The 12,783-nt window shown below is 42.1% G+C and overlaps 1 long non-coding RNA gene across 1 annotated transcript; it reads left to right on the top strand.

Moving 5' to 3' along the window:
• Positions 1-412: 412 nt before the first annotated feature.
• LOC124694277 lies at positions 413-858 on the top strand. Its single transcript, XR_007000450.1, has 2 exons — positions 413-652; positions 747-858. It is a non-coding gene; the product is annotated as an uncharacterized LOC124694277 (long non-coding RNA).
• The last annotated feature ends 11,925 nt before the right edge of the window (positions 859-12,783 follow it).

Raw genomic sequence — 12,783 nt, 5'->3', positions numbered from 1 at the left:
GTCGCACTATTCTGAAACCAGTGCTCAAAATAATATTCTGAGCACCACCGTGTATTAGAGAGAGCGACAGGTCGGAAAAAGAAAATCGAGCGCACTCCCGTGCCTCCCTACTTCTCCAACTACCCCAACCCCATGTCCAAAATAAACTACCCCAACCCACCATAGCCGCCACCGCCGCCGGCATCCTCCCCGCCGCTAGGACGCTCCTCTCCGCCGGCGCGTCCCATCGGCCGGCGCGGACCTTCACCAGCGAGGGCCCTCACCCGGCCCGGCCATCCACCGGCGCGCCGGCGCCCCTCCAAGGCCGGCGCGGACGCCTCCGCGGCCGACCCGCACCTCCCGCCCCACTGGCCAGGGCCCTCCGCCGCCGCCCACTCGAGCAGCGCCGCTGCCCACGGGCTCCCCAGGTCGGTCAACCGGCGCTACCTCCTTGAGATCCAGCACTGCTGCCTCCTTGTGTTCGTCCTCCGCGAGGGCGAGCCTGCACGGGGCCGGCTTCCATGCTCCGCAGGCCCCAGGAAGGTCAGCGATGCCGCTCCCAGTTTCTCCGTTTCGATCTCTTGTTCCCGTGATGGCGAGGAGAACCAGTTGGGCAGCGCTACTGTCAGTTCCCCAAGGTCGAGCCTATTGTTCATGTTTTCCTCTTGTATAGGTGCGCTCAGCACCTTGCCTTTCTACAAATCAATTGTTGATTCAACCGATTTTACATTGGCTCAAACTGGGAGTTGTTCATTGCAAAAATGCAGATTGGCGCTGGAATTTTCCCGTACAGTAGCTTTGTTTCCTGGAAGTCCATGTGTTTATATAACCTGAATTACAATGTTTCAAGTATCTTAAGTATACATTTCTTCAGTCTCATTCATGGAAAAATTGCAGCAATTGTGTTGTACAGTCGGTCAGTAAGGGAAATGGCATTCAGTGAGGCATGTTGTGAAGCTCGCCTTTTGCATTTTCTCCTGCAATTTAGGCATCAACCAATCTTGTTGCTTGTTTCCTGATGTTGAACTATCGTTACTGTCGTCGCTCGACGACCACTGCCCGTCTCGCAACTCTCGGGCCCCGCTATCTCCTACTATCTCCGCCGCTCTGCATTGTGCTTAGAATACTACATATGCGTGCACTGCCGATGCAAAAAAAATCGCCTTTTGTTATTGTAAACACGAATTGAGATTACATCTCAGTTTTTTTGTGTGTGATTGTGAATACGTGATTTCCCAGTGTAATCTAACAATATTTTGGGTAAAAGTGTACAAAGGAAGATCAACTGTATAATCATCTCAAGTGCAGATCTTTGGTTTGCGGAAGTACATGTTGCTCATCTTTGGGTAAAAGCATCTATGTACGTGTGGGTTTCTTATTCTGTCACGCATATTCTCTCTGTATCTCTCTATGTGTATGTGCAGACTAACGGTGCCAGGGGAGAAGTCCAATCGTATAGTAGTGAGAAGTGTAAGTTTATGATTTTGGAACTGCAAAATTTTATGAATCTGAAGATAGTGTTGCACCTGCTCTTCCTCTTCTCTCTACCCTCCTCTGATTAGTCTTTTGGGCATCAATTATACGTGTATGTGTGACTGTGTGCTCTAACTGATGATAAGCAGTAGTAGAGACACAAATGGAAGTGCAGACTCGCAGATTCATTTAGTAGAGCTAGCGGCAAGCTAGCAGTTTTAAGAAGTGGTGCAGAGCTTGTAACCGTGTCAGCTTGACCTGTATTCAGAGATTTCAGTACAATCTTTCTTTTTTGAGATGCAGTAAAAGTACACACTCGCGTTCGTCAGAAGTGCAAATCTACTAACAGGGAAATGCAAGGCCTTTTCAGATGGTAAGGTGGAAGTCGTACAATACACAGTATACGCTCTCAAACTAACATAAAAAACAAGAAAAGTTCAGAAGCCCTGGGTGATAAGTACAGGTATTCACGTATGGGAAGTGCAAGTTGTTACATGTGGAAAGTTGACGTACAATTATTGTGATGCTTACTTCACCTGCTACCTCCCACGATTTCTCCCGGCCACCACGCGCCCCAGCGAGCCACCGCCGGCCACCACCCCCCCCCGAGCCACCGCTAGCGACGCGCCCCCAAGTAAAAAAGAAATTGATAGTCTGCAACTAACGGACCATGTGAAGTGCTAAAAACAATATTAAAATCACTAGTAGGGATGTACAAAATATGAGAGCGGAAAGTACAAGTATTGATGCTGGTAAGTACAATCTTTCAGTTTCGGAAGTTCATAACCCCTCGTGAAAAAATTGAGGGCAATGCACCTACTTAATATAGGAAGTGCAACAAAAACGGCTAAATCCTAATGTAGAAAAAAACAAAATAATCCCATCACGTGCGTGGAAGTTTATATAATTGACGACGAGAAGTACAACCAGCCGACACGAGCAGTACATCCACTTAATATAGGAAGTACAAGAAAACTGACAAAATCTAAATGTAGAAAAAACTAATTAATCCCGTCATCTGCGAGGAAGTACGAGCAGTGATTCCGAGAAGTGCAGGCGGAGACAACATGAAGTACAAGCGGTAATTATATGAATTAAAATTGTTCAAAGAAAATACCCTCACATAAGTTCGCATAGCAAAAAACAATAATAATCCCATCACCCGTAAGGAAGTTCATATACTTGACAATGAGAAGTACAACCATACGGCACGAGCAATAAACCGATAACAATCCAAATATACAAAAAAACAAAATAATCTCGCTATTCGCGAAGAAGTTCAAAGACTTCAAGTTGAGAAGTACAACCATTCGACACAAGAAGTACACAAACTTAATATAGGAAGTACAAAAAGCCGACAAAATACAAATACACGAAAAACAAAAAAATCCCCTCATCCGCGGGAAGTACAATCAGTGATTCCGAGAAGTACGAGTGGTGATTGCAGGAAGTACAAGCGGTAACTACGGGAAGTAGAAAGTGTTTAGATAAAAATTTATTAATTTTTCTGAACGGTTTCGTGAAACCGCACCAAGAAGTAGAACCGCGTTGCCCGAGAAGTACAAGCACATGTCGAGAGAAGTTCAATGCTCTGTTTTTGCGAGGCGAAAATCTATTGTGCAAATCTCATTGTTTTGATCACCAACCACCTCAACCATTGCCACCCAAAGGTTTATCTGATAGATTAGGAGTCTAATTTCATTACCTACAACATTTCACAACAAATAAAGAGATCTAATGCATCAAATTCAAGTCGTTCTCTCTCAAAGTATACCGGAAACATGATTTCAAAACTTCTAAAATTAATTTTAAACCATTTAGATTTGGCAAAAATGATATATAGGAAAAAGATGCGCCTTTTTTACACCTTTCCAACCGTATATCATTTGCATTGCTTAAATATACCGCATAGAAATCGTGGGGAAAATCATTTGGTGCCCGTCTCGTAAAACGGGCGGACAGTAATTCGAGTTATTCTCTTAAACTATAAGGAATTAGAGAAAACAATTGGAAGATGAAAGTTGCGCCTAGTCCGTATCTTTCCAACGCCATATCATTTGCATCATTCCGACATACGGTTGAAACAAATCGTCCAAATTACTCTCCGCTTGTTTTTTGAGTACGTCCGAATTTCGGTATTTTCAAAATTGTTCAAAAACTGTGAGGATTTTGAAAAAACGTAAAACATGAAAAAGTTGCGCAATTTCATTATCTTTCCAACGGTATATCATTTGCACAGTTTCGATCAACGGTTCGAAAATCGAACTAAAAGTTCGTTTTCTGGCCATATAGAAGCGTTTTCGTATTTTCAAAATTAAATTTAAACCGTGCAAAATCTGTGAAAAGTGTGAACATGAAAAAGTTGCGGTTTTTCATTATCTATCCAACGGTATATCATTTGCATAGTTCCGACAAATGGTTGAAAAACTCGTGGTATAATCAGTACCTCCAAAGAAAACGGGAAGTTCAGGTAAGTTCGACAGAAAGTTGAACCCTGTTATCCGGAAAGTGCAACCTTGTGTCCAGGAAAGTACAAGTCGGTGCTCAGAATATTATTCTGCAACCGGTTGCAGAATAGATATATATATATATATATACATATATATATATATAGAGCTATATATATATATATATATATATATATATATATATATATATAGGAAAAATACTTCCTACTCCCGGGTGTAACTACACCCACGTCTCATATACTACCATACGGAAGTATATAACATACTTTATTGGTTTGAGTATGTTGGTACACTATATCTAAGATACTCCATACCAACTTTGGTGGAAAAAAATTAAATACACCCATAGTTTGCACTATATGTACAAAATACATGCATATTTATACGTAAAGAAATAGTGTACATAAAAAAGTGTACATACTACTTACAAAGTAGTATATATACTACCAAAATATTCTTATATACTTTATACTACATGTATATACTGTTCGGTATGATAGATACTACCTAAATTGTGTGAAACACATGTGGGAGTAACTACACCCGGGTGTAGTATGAATATGTCCTATATATATATATATATATATATATATATATATATATATATATATATATATATATATATATACTAGCTGAATGCCCGTGCGTTGCCACGGTCTCTTAGTATGTTGCACATATATAGTCATAAATATTTTTTTTCGGTTTGCATAATTCATCCAGGAAGATTTTTAGGACTCTGCTTGGTATCTCCGATTCTCACCGCACACATTTGAACATATGTTTTTCTCTAAATGCTAAATCTATATTATAACACCAATAAAAACTATTTGATAATTGATATAACATAAATCAAAGATTACTAAATTTTTAATCTAATTTGAATGGATAATTTTTCATTTACCTAACAATGGCACCAATACGTGATGATAATTAGATATAAAAGCAGTCCGAGTGATGTAAATCCTCCCGACTTGGTTTAAAACATAATATTTGCACATTGAGAGAACAAATGTTTGTCATAGTAGGTGATCAGAGATAACGCTTTGAACTAAAATTACATAATTCAAAGTGCGATTTGTTTTTGATATGACATATTGGAAAGGCAACTTGGTGAGTGGGAAGTTGATTCAATTTAGGTTTTTTTATAGGATGCCATTGGCATTTCGACATGTAGAATATATATTCGCTTTTTTTTCTCAGCCGCTATTCTCTATTGAATTTATTTCCTATCTCTCCATCATCATTTCCTATCCTATCCTCTCCAAATTTCTCCTTTCTTCCTCACCGAGCTCCCCCATGGCATCATTGTCGTATATCCACTCTGGCCAGTTGATATGATGTTGCCCCACAATGGCGCCATGCGTCTTCCCTCGGCTAGCTCTCCCAGCTAACATAGTTCTCCTTCATTTCCTCACCCATCTCCACCACGGTGCCGCCATGGCATTTTACCTCCCATGGCTATCTCCCTCCGAGATCCCCCATGGTTCATCTAGGTCGGCGGTGGTGAGGCCGAGTCTCCCTATCCTCGTCACCACTCCTTCCCCTTCTACCTTGTTTTGCACGAACGTTGGCTCCTTCCCCTTCTACCGATGTGGCACCAACGTTGACTCCTTTCCCTGCTACCTTGTTTTGCGCTGTTGGCGAAGACTACATGTTTTTGGCTCCTCGGGCTGACCGAAGCCCACAGCCACTGCCGTCACCGCATCCTATTCTTCATCCGCCATCATATGTGCCTTGTACTCCTCCGCCTTGCCAAAGTGTTCTTTATAAAAAAATTCTGAAATATTTACATGTTTCATGAAGTTATTAAATGGTGAAATGATATGAGAAACTTAAAAACACAAGGATAAATAAATAAGTAAATAAAAACTAAATAATAGAACAACAATATGTAGCCTGAATTTCGATGTCTAGATTTATTGTTCCGTTTTCCTTCTGCTCCATTGCAAATTGTTGATTTTGAGACCCCTAGAAGCATACATACTCGACTTATCCGAGAACAAATAAATAAATAATCATACTATAGGATGCTGAAAGTTTATCCATATCCGTTGTATGCGAGTGTCTTGAAGTAGCAAATCTGATCTTTCGCAAAAAAAGAAGAAGAAAAGAAATAGCAAATCTGAAGTTACTGCAGTTGCGCAAGGCATAGCCTATTATCGTAGTGTTGGGTGTGGTCTTGAAGTAGATTTTCATGGTAGTGTAGAAGATTTAGATGAAGTTCGAGAATTTGCAAAACGCTTGGCGTGAAGGTTCACCCTGCACGTGATCTTGCAGATCACTTGTTCCCTGAGTGAGTTCTCCTATTTACCCATACTGAGCAACAGCTTTTTCTCAGCCGCTATTGTATATTGAATTTATTTCCTATCTCTCCACCATCATTTCCTATCCTATCCTCTCCAAATTTCTCCTTTCTTCCTCACCGAGCTCCCCCATGGCATCATTGTCGTATATCCACTCTGGCCAGTTGATATGATGTTGCCCCACAATGGCGCCATGCGTCTTCCCTCGGCGAGCTCTCCCACCTAACATTGTTCTCATTCCTTCCCTCGCCCACCTCCACCACGGTGCCGCCATGGCATTTTACCTCCCATGGCTATCTCCCCTCCGAGATCCCCCCATGGTTCATCTTGGTCAGCAGCGGTGAGGCCGAGTCTCCCTATCCTCGTCACCACTCCTTCCCCTTCTACCTTGTTTTGCACGAACGTTGGCTCCTTCCCCTTCTACCGATGTGGCACCAACGTTGACTCCTTTCCCTGCTACCTTGTTTTGCGCTGTTGGCGAAGACTACATGTTTTTGGCTCCTCGGGCTGACCGAAGCCCACAGCCACTGCCGTCACCGCATCCTATTCTTCATCCGCCATCATATATATGTGCCTTGTACTCCTCCGCCTTGCCAAAGTGTTCTTTATAAAAAAATTCTGAAATATTTACATGTTTCATGAAGTTATTAAATGGTGAAATGATATGAGAAACTTAAAAACACAAGGATAAATAAATAAGTAAATAAAAACTAAATAATAGAACAACAATATGTAGCCTGAATTTCGATGTCTAGATTTATTGTTCCGTTTTCCTTCTGCTCCATTGCAAATTGTTGATTTTGAGACCCCTAGAAGCATACATACTCTGACTTATCCGAGAACAAATAAATAAATAATCATACTATAGGATGCCGAAAGTGTAACATCCCAAAAATTTCAAAACAAACAAAATGAATTTTCCTAGTTCCAAATTTTTGGAACCAACAAAAACTTTTATTAAAATAAGGTTGATACATATAAAGCTTGTTTAAATATTGTGTTTTGCCCTGATGAGTGTTATTATGCTTATGTGCTAAACCCTAAAACCCTAAAGTGATCAAGTGAAGGTCACCAACCCAATAAAATAAAAGAGAAAGAAATCAAATAAGAAAAACCTTAAACCCTAATCTTCTCCAGAAATCATTTTGGATCTATTTTGAGAAACCCAAAATAAAATAAAAGACATATGGGGGCATATAGCCCTAAAAGGTAAATCTTGAACCCTACCTTTTTTATGTATGCTAAATGGTGGTGAACCATAGTGAACCCCACTAAACCCTAAACCTCATTTCTTGCGGGCATTCTGTCAAACACCTTGCAGACAGGGTAAAAATCTGAGCCCATACCTCATTTCTACCTTGGACTTGGTCCAACCCTGCCCTCTCTGCCCTGCTGGAGAGCCCTCTCACCTCACCACACCATCACCACCACTTGCATTGGGACATGGTTTGTTTAAATCAACTCAAACATGCCATGCCGTGGCATGGCATGGCCTCACCGTGCCATCTCCCTCACCCTTCCCCTCTGGCCTGCACCACCATGCCCACTGGCTCCCTCTCACCTCCCTGGACGAGCTCGTGCCCTCCCTTGACCGAGACCAAGCTCACACGCGTCAGAACGCGAGCGCCCAGTGACGCCCAGGCAACGCCCATGCCGCGCCAGAGCGCGCATGGCGCTCACCCTGGACGCCCAGAGCGTGACGACGCCCCACGTCCTCGCATCACCTCCGCCCTCCCTCTCAGCGCCAGTAGACGCGCGACGGCACACTGCACCGCCTGGACACGGCCCCTGGCCCGCGGGAACGCCGCAGACGACGACCGCGTCCACGCCCTTCCGCCATGACCTGCAAGCTCACATCACGCTCGCCGCCGCTGTAGTGCCTCTTTTTCATCACCGTAACGTGCGTCAGCCTCGCCAGTACACCAGCAACCAGCCCAGCCCATGCCTTGCCTCTTCGCGCCCCTGGAACGGCGACGACGACGACGACCCTAGCCGGGCGCCACAGCCACCTCTCGCCACTATAAAAGGAGGACTCCTCCGTCCAAACTGAGCACGCCAATCGCCTCCACTCATCCTCAGAACTCCCCCTGCCACCTCAATTTCATAGATACGCCGCCGGAGACCGCCAATTGCAAGATCGCCGCCGCCGCCGTACACGGAGACCGCCGGAGCAGGAGGCCGCCATTGGAGACGCCGCTGCTTCCATCTGCTTCACCGTCGTCGACAACGTTGCTGTGCACCTCGCCCTCGACCGCCGGAGCTCCGACGAGCTCGCCGACCCTCTGCCGCCGTCGCGGTGAGTTCCCCCTCTCGCCGGAGACGAAGGCCATCCTCGATCGTCCGATCCAACTCTAATCCTACGGTCCACCTCCCCGTACCGTTTCGGTGTTTTAAAACACACCGACGTGTGGTCCCCACACTGTCGGGCGGCCCGCTGCGCTGGACGCGATCTTGGGCCGGCCCATTTTCCCTTTTCTCATTTTCCCGCGCAAGCCCACCTATTTGAATTCAAATTTGGAAATTAGATAAAATATACAATCAGTTGCAAACTTTGAAATTCAATAGGGACAAATCTACTGGGCCAAATTTTACAAACTTTATATATTTGGAAACCTTAGGATTTTATCTACACAATGCCACTGGATAGAACCCTAGATCTTTTGTAGAATTAAAATGACAAAATAAACAAGGCAGGGACTTTTCTATCTTATAATAATTCTTAAAAATCAACCATAAATGCTTTTCAGTTAATTCCACCTCCAATAATTCACATTTCACTTATACTAATTGTTTCTACAAAAATATGCCATGCCTACTTTGAATGATCATGGCTTAGTTGATTTAAATGACTTTATGGCTATTTCTAGTCAAAGATATTGTCCAAAACTATTAAGAAATCTTATGGGAGTGTTTCTCTCATTTAAATCCTGTCATGAACAATTCAAAATGAGGTAGAGACTCAGGTCATTTAGGTCTCACATGAATTGTTGATGATATTAAATCTTTACCATGTTAGGATTAAAAGGTATGAGGTGTTCACCTCATTTAAATCATTTCTTAAATGATAAGTGTGAAGAGGTTGACCTTGGTCAACCTAGGTCATATATTGTTCATGAGAGAAATTAAATCTTAATAAGATAATGAGAGGAAATGATTTCTCTAAGTAATTAAAAGTAACACCTTAATTAGTATGAGAGGAAATTATTTTTCCTAAATAAGAAAACAACACATTTACCCACTTAATAGTAATGAGTGATGCTAGTTACTGGTGTAAATTATATAAGGTGTATCACTTCATTTAAATCTTGTCCCAAGTATTTTCATATGAAGTTTGAACCCCTGGTCAAATACTCTCACATGAAATACCTGGAGATTTTAAATCATAATAGGCATTATTAAATGGTATGAGGTATCTCTACCTCATTTAAATCATTTTCTCAAATGATGATGATGAATGGTTGACTTAGGTCAACATAAATTCATGTGTGATGGTTTGAGAAATTAAATCTTAAGAAGATTCAATGAGAGGAAATTATTCCTCAAGAATTAAAAGAAAACTATCCTTTACATATATAAAGAGAGGAAATTATTTTTCTTAAAAATAAAACCATATCAACCCACATGATGACACTGTGATAATGCTAGAATAGTTGGTGTGATTTATGTGTGTGCTTTTTATAGCTCTTGAACTTGTGTGGTGATTGTATACCCCGTATTCGTATTCATAGACGCTAGTGCCGAAGGCTACGAAGGGGACGACGAGAACATCTACGAAGAAGAAGGAGGAACATTTTGATCAATACACCAACCAAGGCAAGCTAATATTCTTGCAAGACTACCCAAGTGCAAAGCTCCTCACGAGCAAGGCACCATTACTTTTTCCTTTATGCTTAATGATCCTATTTCCCAGTTTTACTCTACAAGCTTTATTTACTTTTGTTTTATCAAAGTACTTTTTGATTCATGTTTCACTTGGTTAGTATTGGATTAGTACAAGAGTATCAACTTAGCCTAGAAGCAAGGCAAATACTTAGCACCCCTCATACATAGTGGCTAGTGCTAAATACTAAAAATGACTACTCTAGATGGGAACATGTGTTATGAAATGATGATGGTGAAAACCTTGGAAAGATGAGTCATTTCCATTGAAAGATTTTGAAGATGAATATGACATGATTTTGACTTGATGATTTTGGATAAAAACTGATGATTGAGTTGGATGCGATACCATTCCAATTTTTGAGTACCCCCACAATACCGGATTATGGGTAAGGCTTAGCTGGAAATTTATGTATCTTAGTATGGGTTCCCTCTAAACAAGCGTCATCGGGGTTAGGCTGAAGGCTGCCTCTACAACAAAAGAAACGATGAGAAATGACGTGTAACGAGGTGAATGTCCGGCCCAAGCCTCGTGCGGTTCCCGGGTTAACGGTTGGTTTTCACCGGGAGGCCAAACTCATGGGGAGAGGTGCCTATACTAGGATATGTAAGTGAAAGGTTATGGTTGATGATCCGCGTACTCGAGTTACGATTTTTCGGGGTTTTATCCACGACGGATGTAATCAAATGTTGTGGCACAAGTGTGCAACCTCTGCAGAGTGTAAACCTATTCGAATAGCCGCGTCCGCGGTCATGGACGAGTTGGAAAGGCCATACTTGTTTCCGTCATCGAATTTACATCTTTTTGAACTTGAATGGTGACTTGGGTTTTGAATCACAATTGAGTTGTGGGAATGACACTAATGTTCCCACTTGAGTTAGTTAGCACATGAGGAGTTGTTTACAAAAAGGTTTATCAAATAAAATTGGCTTTATGCAAATAACCTTAGAGCTTAGAACACTTCAATAGCAAGTTTAGTACTTACATTAGTATTAGTTTGCGAGTACTTTAAAGTACTCATGGCTTTGTCCCTGGCTATTCAAATGGCCGGACTATGAAGGAGAACCGCAAGTACGAGGAAGATGGACAGCGGGACGTCTACGACAACTAGGATCGCTCCCGACGTCAACGGTTGCTCGTGGAATAGATGGACCACGACCGCTACTACTTCGCTTCCGCTATGTGTTTTGTAACAGGATCTCTAGATCCACTATGATGTATTAAGACTGGATCATGTGATCCTTTGTTGTAAGACGATTATGTGTTGTAATGAATGATGTGTTGTGATATCAATCTATTATGTCTCGCAAAAACAATATTCCTGGGATTGCGATGAATGGCATAATAGGCATCCGGACTTAAAAATCCGGGTGTTGACAAGTTGGTATCAGAGCCATTGTTTGACCTTAGGAGACCCTAGTTAGAATGGACGTCTGAAAAACTTAGTTTCAAAACCAATGAAGTGAATATTTATGAAAATTTATTCTCACTCTTATCCTTGAAATCTTTTCAAAAGGAGAATTCCATGCTCTAATTTTCCTTGAAATTATACCTAAAATTTTGCACACTTGATCACTTTAGTAGAACTCACACCTACGCAAGAGTTTGTATCAGGATTCCCCTTGTATCGTAGAGCGAATGAATGGTTCTTCAAACCAACGGTGTGTTAGATTTGTAATGTGTGATGCTTGGTATGAATGAAAAAGTGTTGTTGGTTTTTACCCCCGCAACACTACTCAAAATTTCAAATTGTGAACTTTTAAAATTTAACAAAACAAACCATAGAAATTTCCCTCTTATCTTATCATCTACCTCGATATTCAGATGCCCCCTCCTACCCGCAACAACCCCCGTGCCCAAGCAAACCAGATGCACATTAAGCACGCCAAGATGACTGACACCATCAACATCCTTGCAATGGAGCGCAAGGCACTTCGTCATCAGCACGCCAAGAAGGACTACCTCATTGCTCGCCTCCGCGTGAGGATAGCATCACTGGAGCAGCTCATCCCAATACCCAACCATGCCCCCAGAGACAAGTCCACTGTGACTTGCCATGCATGTGGTGTTACTGGTCATTACTCTAAAAAGTGCCCGATGAAAGCCGCCAACAATGCCCCAAGGACTGGAAGCAATGCTGTACCCATTGCCCAAAAGGACAAGTCAACGATAACCTGCTATGAATGTGGAACTGTGGGTCATTACTCCAATGAATGCCCCAAGAAGCTTGCCAGGATTGCCCTCAATACCGCTGCACCTGCTCAGCAACAGCGTCGCTTCGCAGGTAGAAGGAACCAGAATAACAACAACGGTCGTTTCTACCACATGACTGCCAATGAAGCCCAGGAAGCCCCTCAGGCCATGCCAAGTATGTTACCCTGTTAATCTCACCGCTCAATCTTTCTTAGGAACCTAACTTTTCTTAAAATCTCGGGACGAGATTTGTTTAAGGGGGAAGGGTTTGTAACATCCCAAAAATTTCAAAACAAACAAAATGAATTTTCCTAGTTCCAAATTTTTGGAACCAACAAAAACTTTTATTAAAATAAGGTTGATACATATAAAGCTTGTTTAAATATTGTGTTTTGCCCCGATGAGTGTTATTATGCTTATGTGCTAAACCCTAAAACCCTAAAGTGATCAAGTGAAGGTCACCAACCCAATAAAATAAAAGAGAAAG

This window comes from Lolium rigidum, chromosome 3 (assembly GCF_022539505.1).
Source record: "Lolium rigidum isolate FL_2022 chromosome 3, APGP_CSIRO_Lrig_0.1, whole genome shotgun sequence".
Classification (NCBI taxonomy): domain Eukaryota; kingdom Viridiplantae; phylum Streptophyta; class Magnoliopsida; order Poales; family Poaceae; genus Lolium; species Lolium rigidum.
Note: the sequence above shows the minus strand (reverse complement) of the source record. Positions and strands in the feature narration are given on the sequence as shown.